At 51.5% G+C, this 10,209-nt stretch overlaps 1 pseudogene; it reads left to right on the forward strand.

The window, feature by feature from the left end:
- Window positions 1-2,329: 2,329 nt before the first annotated feature.
- LOC129015069 (interferon-induced transmembrane protein 3-like) lies at window positions 2,330-3,052 on the forward strand (annotated as a pseudogene).
- The last annotated feature ends 7,157 nt before the right edge of the window (window positions 3,053-10,209 follow it).

Here is a 10,209-nt window from a genome sequence, read left to right on the forward strand (position 1 = left end):
GTCAGTGATGACAATAGACAATTCGACAATCATAAGAGTGGGAGGGTGTGGGCATCGCTGCATGGTTGGGAGTCACGCAGCAGAAGAACAGCGGGGGCCGGGGCTGCCTTTGGCAACAGCAGTTCCCCTCCCAGCTCAGGAAGCAAGGCCGGAAGGGATTTTCGGGGACTGCTGTCTCTAGTCCTATTTTCTGCTCAGCTCTTTCCCCAGTATCTGTCTTTAGACTAAGAACCAGCTCTATTTCTCCGATAACAAAATGTGGGTGATGGTACCGTCCTCAGCACATAGGGTGGCAGATGCCAGAATTGTGTGGGTGTTCACAGATGCATCATGGGAGTCACAATGCCGCCCTAACATCATGTTTTCGGATGTGCAATGAGCGCTTTCTCATTCATTCTATCAACACATGAGGTTCTCAAGTGAATGCTCAGGATTGAGCACCGGAGACAGAGTGGTTCCCAGAGTCAGGGATGGGGTAAACTAGAGTCCCACAAATAGCAGCAGTAGTCAGTGGCATGTGGCTTTGAAGCAGGGGATTTTGTGTGTAAAGACAGGGAGGCTTCCTGGAGGAGGAATCTGGTCTTTATCTTAGGAGCAATGGCCACAGTCATGGACGTGTTCATCAAGGGTGCTGGGATGAGATTTGCATCTCCAAGACTCCTTCTGATGGCAGCATGGAAAATGGGTAGACAGGTCCAGCGTGGAGGCAAGGAGACCAGGTGGAGGCTGTTTCCCAGCCCAGGTGAGAGATTTCAGCAGCTCAGACTGGGGTGGTGGCCACTGGGATGGAGAGAAGCTGGTAGAGAGATACTGAGGCAAAGACACTGGCTTGGGAGTACACGGGCTTTGGGGAGCGGGAGAAGGCAGGGTCAGATGCCTCCCGGTTACCTGGCTTCATGAAGCTGGACCGGTGGTGTTGTCAATCAATCCAAGTACCTTCCGGTTGAGGAAGGAGGTAGAAAGAAAAATCGTGGCCATAGTAAATTTTTATAAAAATACAAAGCATAATCTACAATGTAACAGCATCTTGGTTTTAAAATATATGGAAAAAAGACTGACAGGAGATTTATGACAGATTAACAGAGGTTCTCTGATTAACGACAGATTAACAGAGGTTCTCTCCGAACAGGGGATTGTTTTCTTTCTACTTTTCTCCATTTCCCAAATTTTCATTCATGATCATGTACAATATTACAATTAGGGAACATCGCACTTGAAAAAAGCGTCATATATTTGGCCAACTCTAGAGAAATCCATGCCTCTTACGGACGTAGCTTTTCCATTTTTTCAGAGCAGGGAGCAGACAATCCCAGTGCTGGGACTCAATGACCCTTGGTTTAACCTCATCCATTTCCAAGATGATTTGCCAGACAGGCACAGCCTCACACAAGGAGCCTCTCAGAAGAACTTTTTTTTTTTTTGCTCCATTTATTAAGTCTGGGTTTGTGCATCATGTTCTGACTTATAACAGTTCATTGTAAGTTTTGGTTTTTTTTTTTTTTTTTTTAAGTTCAATGCTGTATTTTGTCCCTTTCTCCCAAAGAAACATGTAAATCAAACCACAGGATGAAGTTGACATTTGCTTGCAGCTCTTAGGCCTTTTAAAAAATAAGAGGAGTTCCCTTGCCTGGCTTCGAAAGGGTAAAGGGGTGTTCTGTTTTGTTTCGCTTCTGGATTTGGGCAGAGAAGAAGCACTTTGAAGAAACTGCCACCATAAATCCCGTCTGCTTGCTTGGGAAGAGCAGTTGGCTGGGGTCCTTTTAAGCCGTGAGCCTGAGAAGCTGGAAATGGCGTGGTGCTTCCTGACACCCACAAGCCATCGGGAAGAACACAGATGCATTCCAGGGGAGACAAACCCAACCGCTCCCAAAACGGGGGGGTGGGGAGGCAGGGAGCAGCGAAAGCTCTGACTCTGCACCGCCAACCGCCAGCTGCGTCTTTCTAGGGCACCGCCCCGTGCCTCTGAGTCCTCCAACTGCACCAGGCTGGGACTCAGCCACCAAGTGTAAGGCTTTAGTTGAGTTCTTGCTCCCAGAGCCCAGAGCTAAGTCATTAGGCATGGGAGGTGGCTGTCCATGCATAGATGGCCAAGCTCTTCTGCCTCGACTAAACAAATAGTAATAGTAGAGTTAATAGTAATAATAGTAACATTAGTAGTGATACTAGTAACAGTAGTAATAATGATAGCAGCAGTAACAGTAATAGTGGTAAGTGGCGGTTGTAGTAGTAATACCGCTATTAGTGGTAATAATCCTAGTAATAATAGTAATATTAATAATAGTATTAGTAATAGTAATAATGGAACTGGTAATAATGGTAGGAACAGCAGTGGTGATAATAATAGTCATCCAAAGGAGAACCATCCCAGCAACCTGACCACAGCTGGTCTTCACTGGACACCATGAACCACACTGTCCATACCTTCTTCACTCCCACCAACACCGGCCGTTCCCCTAACTATGAGATGTTCAAGGAGGAGCAAGAGGTGGCTGTGCTGGGGGCACCCCACAACCCTGCTCCCCTGACATCCACGTGATCCACAGCTGCAGCGAGACCTCTGTGCCCGACCATGTCATCTGGTCCCTGTTTAACACCCTCTTCATGAACTCCTGCTGCCTGGGCTTCATAGCATTTGCCTACTCTGTGAAGTCTAGGGACAGGAAGATGGTTGGCCACCTGACCAGGGCCCAGGCCTATGCCTCCACCACCAAGTGCGTGAACGTCTGGGCCCTGATTGTGGGCATCCTCATGACCATTCTGCTCAGCATCATCCTGGTGTTGATCTTCCAAATCTATCGATAGATCAGGAGGCACCATCCAGGCCAGGAGCTCGGCCCACGGCCCTGTCTCCCACATGTTCCACCTTCTATTCCTTGCTGTGCCCCCAGAGCCAAGTCCTGTATCAGCCCTTTATCCTCACACACTTTTCTACAATGGCATTCAATAAAGCCCACATGTTCTTGGAAAAATAAATAAATAATGGTCACCATAATACTAACACTAGCAGTGGCAGCAGCTGTCATTTAGTGTCCTCTGCATCCCAAACACCCTTTTAAGCACGTTCAGAGACCAACTCATTTAATCTCCAAGACACCTGTGAGGAGGGACCACCTGAGGTCAGGAGTTCAAGACCAGCCTGGGCAACATGGTGAAATCCCGTCTCTACTAAAAATACAAAATTTGGCCAGGCATGGTGGCTCATGCCTGTAATCCCAGCACTTTGGGAGGCCGAGGCGGGAAGATCAAGAGGTCAGGAGTTCGAGACCAGCCTGGCCAAAATGGCGAAACCCTGTCTGTACTGAAAATACAAAAATTAGCCAGGAATGGTGGTGTGCACCTGTAGTCCCAGCTACTTGGGAGGCTGAGGCAGAAGAATCAGTTGAACCCAGGAGACAGGTTGCACTGAGTGGGGATCGCGCCATTGCGACCACCCTCAGTTCATAGATAAACTGAGGCACAGGGCTTTTATGTGATTTGCCCAAGGTCTCCCCACTATTAAAAGACAGGGCCACCAGGCGCAGTGGCTCACTCTTGTAATCCCAAAACTTTGCAAGGCCAAGGCCAGAGCATCACTTGAGTCCAGGAGTTGGAGACCAGCCTGGGCAACATGGCAAAACCCCGTCTCTCCAAAGAATACAAAAATTAGCCAGATGTGGTGGCATGCACCTGTAGTCCCAGCTACTTGGGAGGCTGAGTTGGGAGGCTCACTTGAGCCCAGGAAATCGAGGCTGCAGTGAGCCAAGATCGCACCACTGCACTCTAGCCTGGGTGACAGAACGAAAGCTTGTCTCAAAAAGAAAGAAAGAAAGAGGCAGGACCAGGACTTGAATCCAAATCTGTGTCACTTCAGAGGCCCCGTGTGCCCTTTCATCCAAACCAGTGGTTCTCCCGCCAGCCGCCCACGAGTCCCTGGAAACGTCTAAGCATCTGCGCCCCACCTTCGGGGACTCGGCTGCAATCTAAGCTGAGTGCCCATGCATGGAGGACCCATCTCTTCTCCCTCAACTAAATCAATAGTACCAGTAGAAGTAGTAGCACTGATAATAGTAATTGTAGTGATAACAATGGCAGTCGTGACAGTAACCGTAGTAGTGGGCTTACTAGTAGTAATAGTGCTATGAGTGGGAGCAGCTGGATTTTGTTGGGGGTTGCTTGGTATTGGAAGCTATCTCTCGCTGCCCTACACCAGGGGTTCTCTTGCACCGGCCTGGATCAAAATTCCTTGATGGGCTCGTAAAAATACAGATTGCCAGGCCCAGCCCCAGAGCATCTGACTCAGGAGTTCTGGGGTGGGGCCTGAGAACCTGCATTCTAACAAGCCCCAGGGGATGCTGATTGGGCTGACCCAGGAACCCCGGTTTGTGAGCCGCTGCTCTGGGCCAGTCCTTCCTCCCTGGAGGAAACTCTGTCATGTACACAAGCGCATGTTCATTCAACCCTCACTCAGCACTCAGCACGGGCCAAGCGCTGTGCTAAGCACAGAGGGCGACAAGGCAAAACAGACAAGTCCTTGCCCTTGGAGAGCTTCAATCCCATCATCTGCTCTTCTGGCTTTGACAGCAGGGACCCTCTGGGGCTGAGAGGGGCCTTGGGGAGTGGATAAGATGCCTGTTGGCGGGAGAGGACCTGCCTGCCCTGGGAAAGGCTCAGTTTGTTCTTGGCCCTTCAGCGAATCCATTGTCCAAACCTCCCTTCTAAACCAGTTACATAAGTGTTCCCTGAGGTCCGGAAACTTCCAGATGGCCCCGCGCCCCACCCCACCAGCTGGTCCTGGGATGTCAGCTCCGGTCACTTCCCGGGCCCTGGAATTCCCAGAGCAGCCAGACACAAAGCAGCTGTCTAAACGTCAGGGAAGGCCAGGCACGCCGAGTGTGAGACGGGCTGACAACAGCCTGTGTGTACTCCTGGCCCCTCTCCAACGGCAGCTGGGCCCAGAGGGCGTTGGGGGCACCAGTGCCAACAAGGATGGAGCAGGGTCCCCATGACCCCAAACATCTGGGCCCCCAGCACACACCAGCTGTCCATCAGCCCCAGAGGGAGGTGCACCAGCAATCTCCCCCTTAGCCGGAACAGTCCACCCTGTACCTGCCTTTCTGCTTGGACACATTCCTGGTCCCTTCTGGTTGACAAACCTCCCCCCACCTGCTCCCAAGCCATCCTCACCATACCAGGGGCATCAGAATCACCCAGAAAACGTGTCTAGAATGCCCATTCCTGGGCCCCATCCACGGTCTAATCCCATAGGTCTGAAAGCCGGCCCAGGAGTCTTTAGTTAAGTCCCAGGTGACTTTGATGCAGGAGTTCCTCAGGCCATACTTTGAGAAACACTGACACAGATGGCACACTCTCATTTTATATGACATATGATCTATGTACAAGGGAGAATATTTTATATCTATATATGGTTGTCCATAGCTACCGCCTGTCTACTTAACTATAGACAGACGATGGATAATAGATGCCGACGTATCCCAGGACACCCAAGTCTCCGCCTCACGTTCACATGGCTTTCTCCCCTTGTTTCCTGGAAGGACACCTGTCACTGAATGCGGGGCCCACCCTAATCAAGAACGACCCCACCTCAAAATCCTTAACTTCATCACACCTGCAAAGACCCTTTTCCCAGATGAGGTCCCAATCATAATTCTTTGAGGTTAGTATGTGGACGGATCTTTTTGAAGATTCAAACTACTACAATGGTATGATATAAACTAATAGTTTATATTAGTTTAATGTAAACTATTCTAAAGAATATAGATATTCTCCTTGAAAACTGGATCTCTCCAGGCATGCTGGCTCATGTCTGCAGTCCCAGCATTTAGGGAGGCAGAGGCAGAAGGATCACTTGAGCCCAGGAGCTCAAGACCACCCTGGACAACATAGGGAGACCCCCATCTCTACAAAAATAAAAGGGGGGAAAAATAAGTTTGAAAATTGGACTTCAAGCAAAAAACACAGGAAAGATATTTGAGTTCAAGTCCCCCAGAGGACAGAGCCTCAGGCTGCCTCTGGGCCCCTCTTCAAAGTGGGCGGGCTTTGTACTACAGCCAAGCAGAGCAGCCAATCAAATGGTTAGATTTTTCTTAAAGGTCACAAACCTTCCGCTATGGTCTGCTTGTAAGCCCCGTGCATGCTTCACGCCCTGGCGATTTCTCTCCTTCCATCCCCGGCCTCTCTGCCCCACTCCTTTCCTGGCCCCTGCTAACTGGCTGACCCTGGGCCTCTTCCCTTCTGTCCGGGCTCCCTCTCCCCTGCAGTCATCCCATCCCTTGCCTTACACGCCATCTGCACGTGTGCCCCCTGCCCCACGCCACGTCTTCAGCTCTTGCCTCTCTGAGGCCCAGGTCCATAGAGCCCACTGGCCAATGGCCATCTCCACGCCTTGGCTGATGCCTCTTAGCCTGTCTGGGCTTCCATTGCCTGGCACGTAAAATAATGATGACTCTGGAGGGCCGCTGTGCACGTGCAGGAGGCTACAGAAAAGACGCTCAGCACGTGGTAAGCGCTGAAGGTCTGAGGATGGTGTCTTCTAAGGCAGCATGCAAACGGCACGGCCGCGCCCTTCGAGGGACTGGGAAGCAGGCCCGTGGCCAGGTCCTCCCAGGTTCAGGGCTCAGGGTACACAGCTGTTCAGCAAGACTCTTGGGAAGACCCTCCTCTTCCTTCCCTGGTGCAGGAAGCTTCAAGTCTCGGGCAGAGCCTTCCTGTTCTTTAGCAACGAGCCATAGTATTTAAGTGTAAATCTCCCCCAGGAGACAAGAATCAAGGACTCGGACTTGTTCTCACTAAAGTGCATATGACTGACAGCAGATCAGTTCCCAAGAGAGAGCAAGTACGAGGACCCCGGCAGTGGGGTCGAGCTTGGCGCCCCGTCTTCAGACAGCGCTCAAGGGTCTCATCACCCTCAAAGGGGGCAGTGCAGAATTGCCCACCACCAGGGGGCAGCAGAGCACCGGGGACCAATTTCTACGACTCCCCGGAGGGGTGAGAATGGCTGCCTCTAACCCCAACCCATCTAGGCAGCCCCTCTTCCTTCCGGTCCAATATGTGCTCCATCCACGCACCCCAGGGGTCCAGAGAGGCCTCCAGGGAAGCAGGAACCCCATTTCTTAGAGGCCATTTAGCCCAAGTAGTGACTGAAGCCCTTGACCTGTTATCCAAGAAAGGGTCCAGCCCCCATCCCAGGGGCCCGGCCCCCATCCCTGGGACTTCTTAATGCCTTAAAGTGGGGCCCCTGGGCCAGAAGCAGCAGCCTCACCTGGGAGCTTGTTGTAAGTGCATATTCTCGGGCCCCACGCCAGACCAACAGAACCAGACTCTCAGGGAGTGGGCCTGCAATGTGGGTTTGAAGAAGCCCTCCAGGAAATTCTGGTGCAGCTCAAATATGAGAACCAATGAATCAGGCCAGATAGGAACACTGCTTTCATTTGCACAGCCAGTGTTGCCATCAGGAAGGACAACATGCGGTGGTGGCAGTGCCCTGCACTACAAGGAGGCTGACCTGGAACGACGGCACTGGACTCTGCGGGCCTGGCCTGTGCTGGCTGCAGTAGGTGGTTCATATGTCCTGATGGATGAATGAGCTGGGTATGGTGACGGCCTCGACACACAGCGCCCATGACCCAGCTCCCATCGGATCCAGAAGGAAGAGTTAAACGTACCCAGGTTGCCAGTTCTCCAAAATTAGCGCTTCTGTGGCTGGAAAGGAGCCCCAGTGCTCTGCAGACTGGGCAGTTCAGTAGAGGCCACTCATCGGGAAGCATCAGAAGGGAGGGGACCCCATGGCCTGGATTCAAATCCCTGATTCATACGAGCTGAGATTTGAATCTACTCAGGTGTCACAACCTCTCTGATCCCTAGCTTTCCCACTCTGTCCACTGGGGACAGTAACAGAAGCGACCAAATAAGCTTGTTGTGGGGACAAAATAAGATCATTCATGAGACACCCTGGCCCGTAGTAAACATTCACCAATATCAGTGAATTTTCTTAATAAACAGGTCATGTAAGTTGTAAAAATCTATGTGTTCTCAATCTGGCTGTTCCTCTAAAGGTGAAACATAGTGTTTCCACAGGACCCAGCGATTCCACCTGTGAGTTTACACTGAAGAGAAATGAAAACTTATGTTCACACAAAAACATGTGCAAGAATGCTCTTGGCATCACTACTCACAGTAGCCAAAAAAAAGTGGAAACAGCCCACATGTCCATAAGCTGATGGTGGAGAAACAAAAAGTGCTCCATTCACTCAATGGAACATTATTCGGCCATGAAAAAGGAATGGTGTTCAGGTACGTGTGACAACGTTCATGACCTTGAAGACGTGGTGCTGAGTGAACGAATCCAGACACAAAGAACCACAGACTGCATGATGCCATTTATAGGAAACGTCCAGAACAGGCAAATCCAGAGAGACTGAAAGTGGATTCATGGTTAGCAGGGGCTGGAGGAAGTTGGGGAATTGGGGATGATGGTTAAGGTACAGGAGTGTTTTTGGAGGGAAATAAAATATTCTAAAGAGGATTGTAGTGATGGCTGCACACCTCTGTGGATACACTAAAAACCACTGTACTGTGGGCTTTTAACAGGTGAATTGTGTGGTATGTGAATTACATCTCAAAAAAAAGCTGTTTAAAAAAAAAAAAAAAATCCATGCTTCTCCCATGAGATTCTCTAGAGCTATTTTAATTGTTAATGAGAGAAAACAGGTGCACCCCATGAATATTATAATTTTTCCCAAACTGATCCCTAAGCAAAAGAGTTTAGAAAAGTTGCCTGAGGCCACGTGCAGTGGCTCACGCCTGTAATCTCAGTGCTTTGAGAGGGAGGCCAAGGCAGGAGGATTGCTCGAGGTCAGGAGTTCAAGACCAGTCTGTGCAACATAGGGAGACCCTTATCTTTACAAAAAAATTTTAAAAATCAGCCGGGCATGGTGGCGTGAGCCTGTAATCCCAGCTACTTGGGAGGCTGAGGCAGGAGGATTGCTTGAGCCCAGGAGTTTGAGGCTGCAGTGAGCCAGGATCACACCACAGCACTGCAGCCTGGGCAAGACAGCAAGACCCTGTTTCAAAACAAATAAAGAAAGAAGAAAGAAAAGAACAAAAAGAACAGGTGCTTGAGCTCAATTCCACGTCCAAGTTAGGGGCTCTGTCGCAAGCCCTCCTTCAAGTGGCCGGGCCTTCATAACACACCAAAGCAAAGCAGTGCATTGAGTATTGCATTTGTCTAAAGGCCACGGACTTTCCCATCAGATTTGTCTGTAAACTCCATATAGCCCTGGAAGTGGGCTAGGCCCCCTGAGTTCCTCAGGGGTTCAAGGGTAACTTATCACCAGAAAAACTCCAGCGTCTCCAGGCCCAGAGAGTCAGGCTGGGAGCCCGCAGCCATCCATGAAGCCAGCTCCAGGGAGGTCTGGCCTTGAGCCTGCCCCGGCCTTATCTCCAAGAGGATATGTTCTCGCCCTACTCCAAGTGTTTGTCCAGAAGACCAAGGCCCAGGCAGGGTCCCGAAAAGGGAAGCGACACCCTTCAGTGATCAGAGGGAAGCATCTGCGGCCCAGAGCTGGCAGAGTCACCGAGAGAACGGATGGGGCTCCTGGCACAAGGACCCTGCGTCTTCTGTCCCCTTCCTCACTTAGACCCTCCCACAGGGTGCCCTCGCCATCCCATTGGCCTTCAGGCTCTGACGGTGGCCTTTGGGTTCCCCGCCTTGACCCCTGGCCACCTGCACGTCCTGCTCCTCCTCCCACTCCCAGGTGCCTCTGGGCCTCCGCTCAGGCCGTCAGACCCAGCTCCACCAGGCCCCGGCCGTGTGCCCTTGGACAAGTGCCCTCTCCAGAGCCTCAGCCCCCTGTTTGCAAGAGCTTGTGAGCTAAAGCGTGCCGGGCCCTGAGTGCGAGGCTGGGGTGAACTGGCATTCCTGCTGGCTCTGGCCTCTGAGACAGCACCTCCTCCAGCTCACTGCCCTCCACCCTTCCAGCTGCAGCTCCCTCCTGTGCCCCAGAACCGCCCGGCACTCCGAGGCTCCCAGGCTCCTCTGGGCACGACTCTGCCCTCCCGACAGAGCCCTCTGCACACCCCATCCCCAGGCTGGCCCATCACAGCTCTTCACGAAGATGCTTCATGGAGTGAGTGAGTTTCCTAAGCACTTTTTTTCCCATCATCTCATTTGGTCCTCACAGCACCTGGAGGAGGGCAGACAGGCTGTTGCTC

This window comes from Pongo pygmaeus, chromosome 18 (genome assembly GCF_028885625.2).
Source record: "Pongo pygmaeus isolate AG05252 chromosome 18, NHGRI_mPonPyg2-v2.0_pri, whole genome shotgun sequence".
NCBI lineage: Eukaryota > Metazoa > Chordata > Mammalia > Primates > Hominidae > Pongo > Pongo pygmaeus.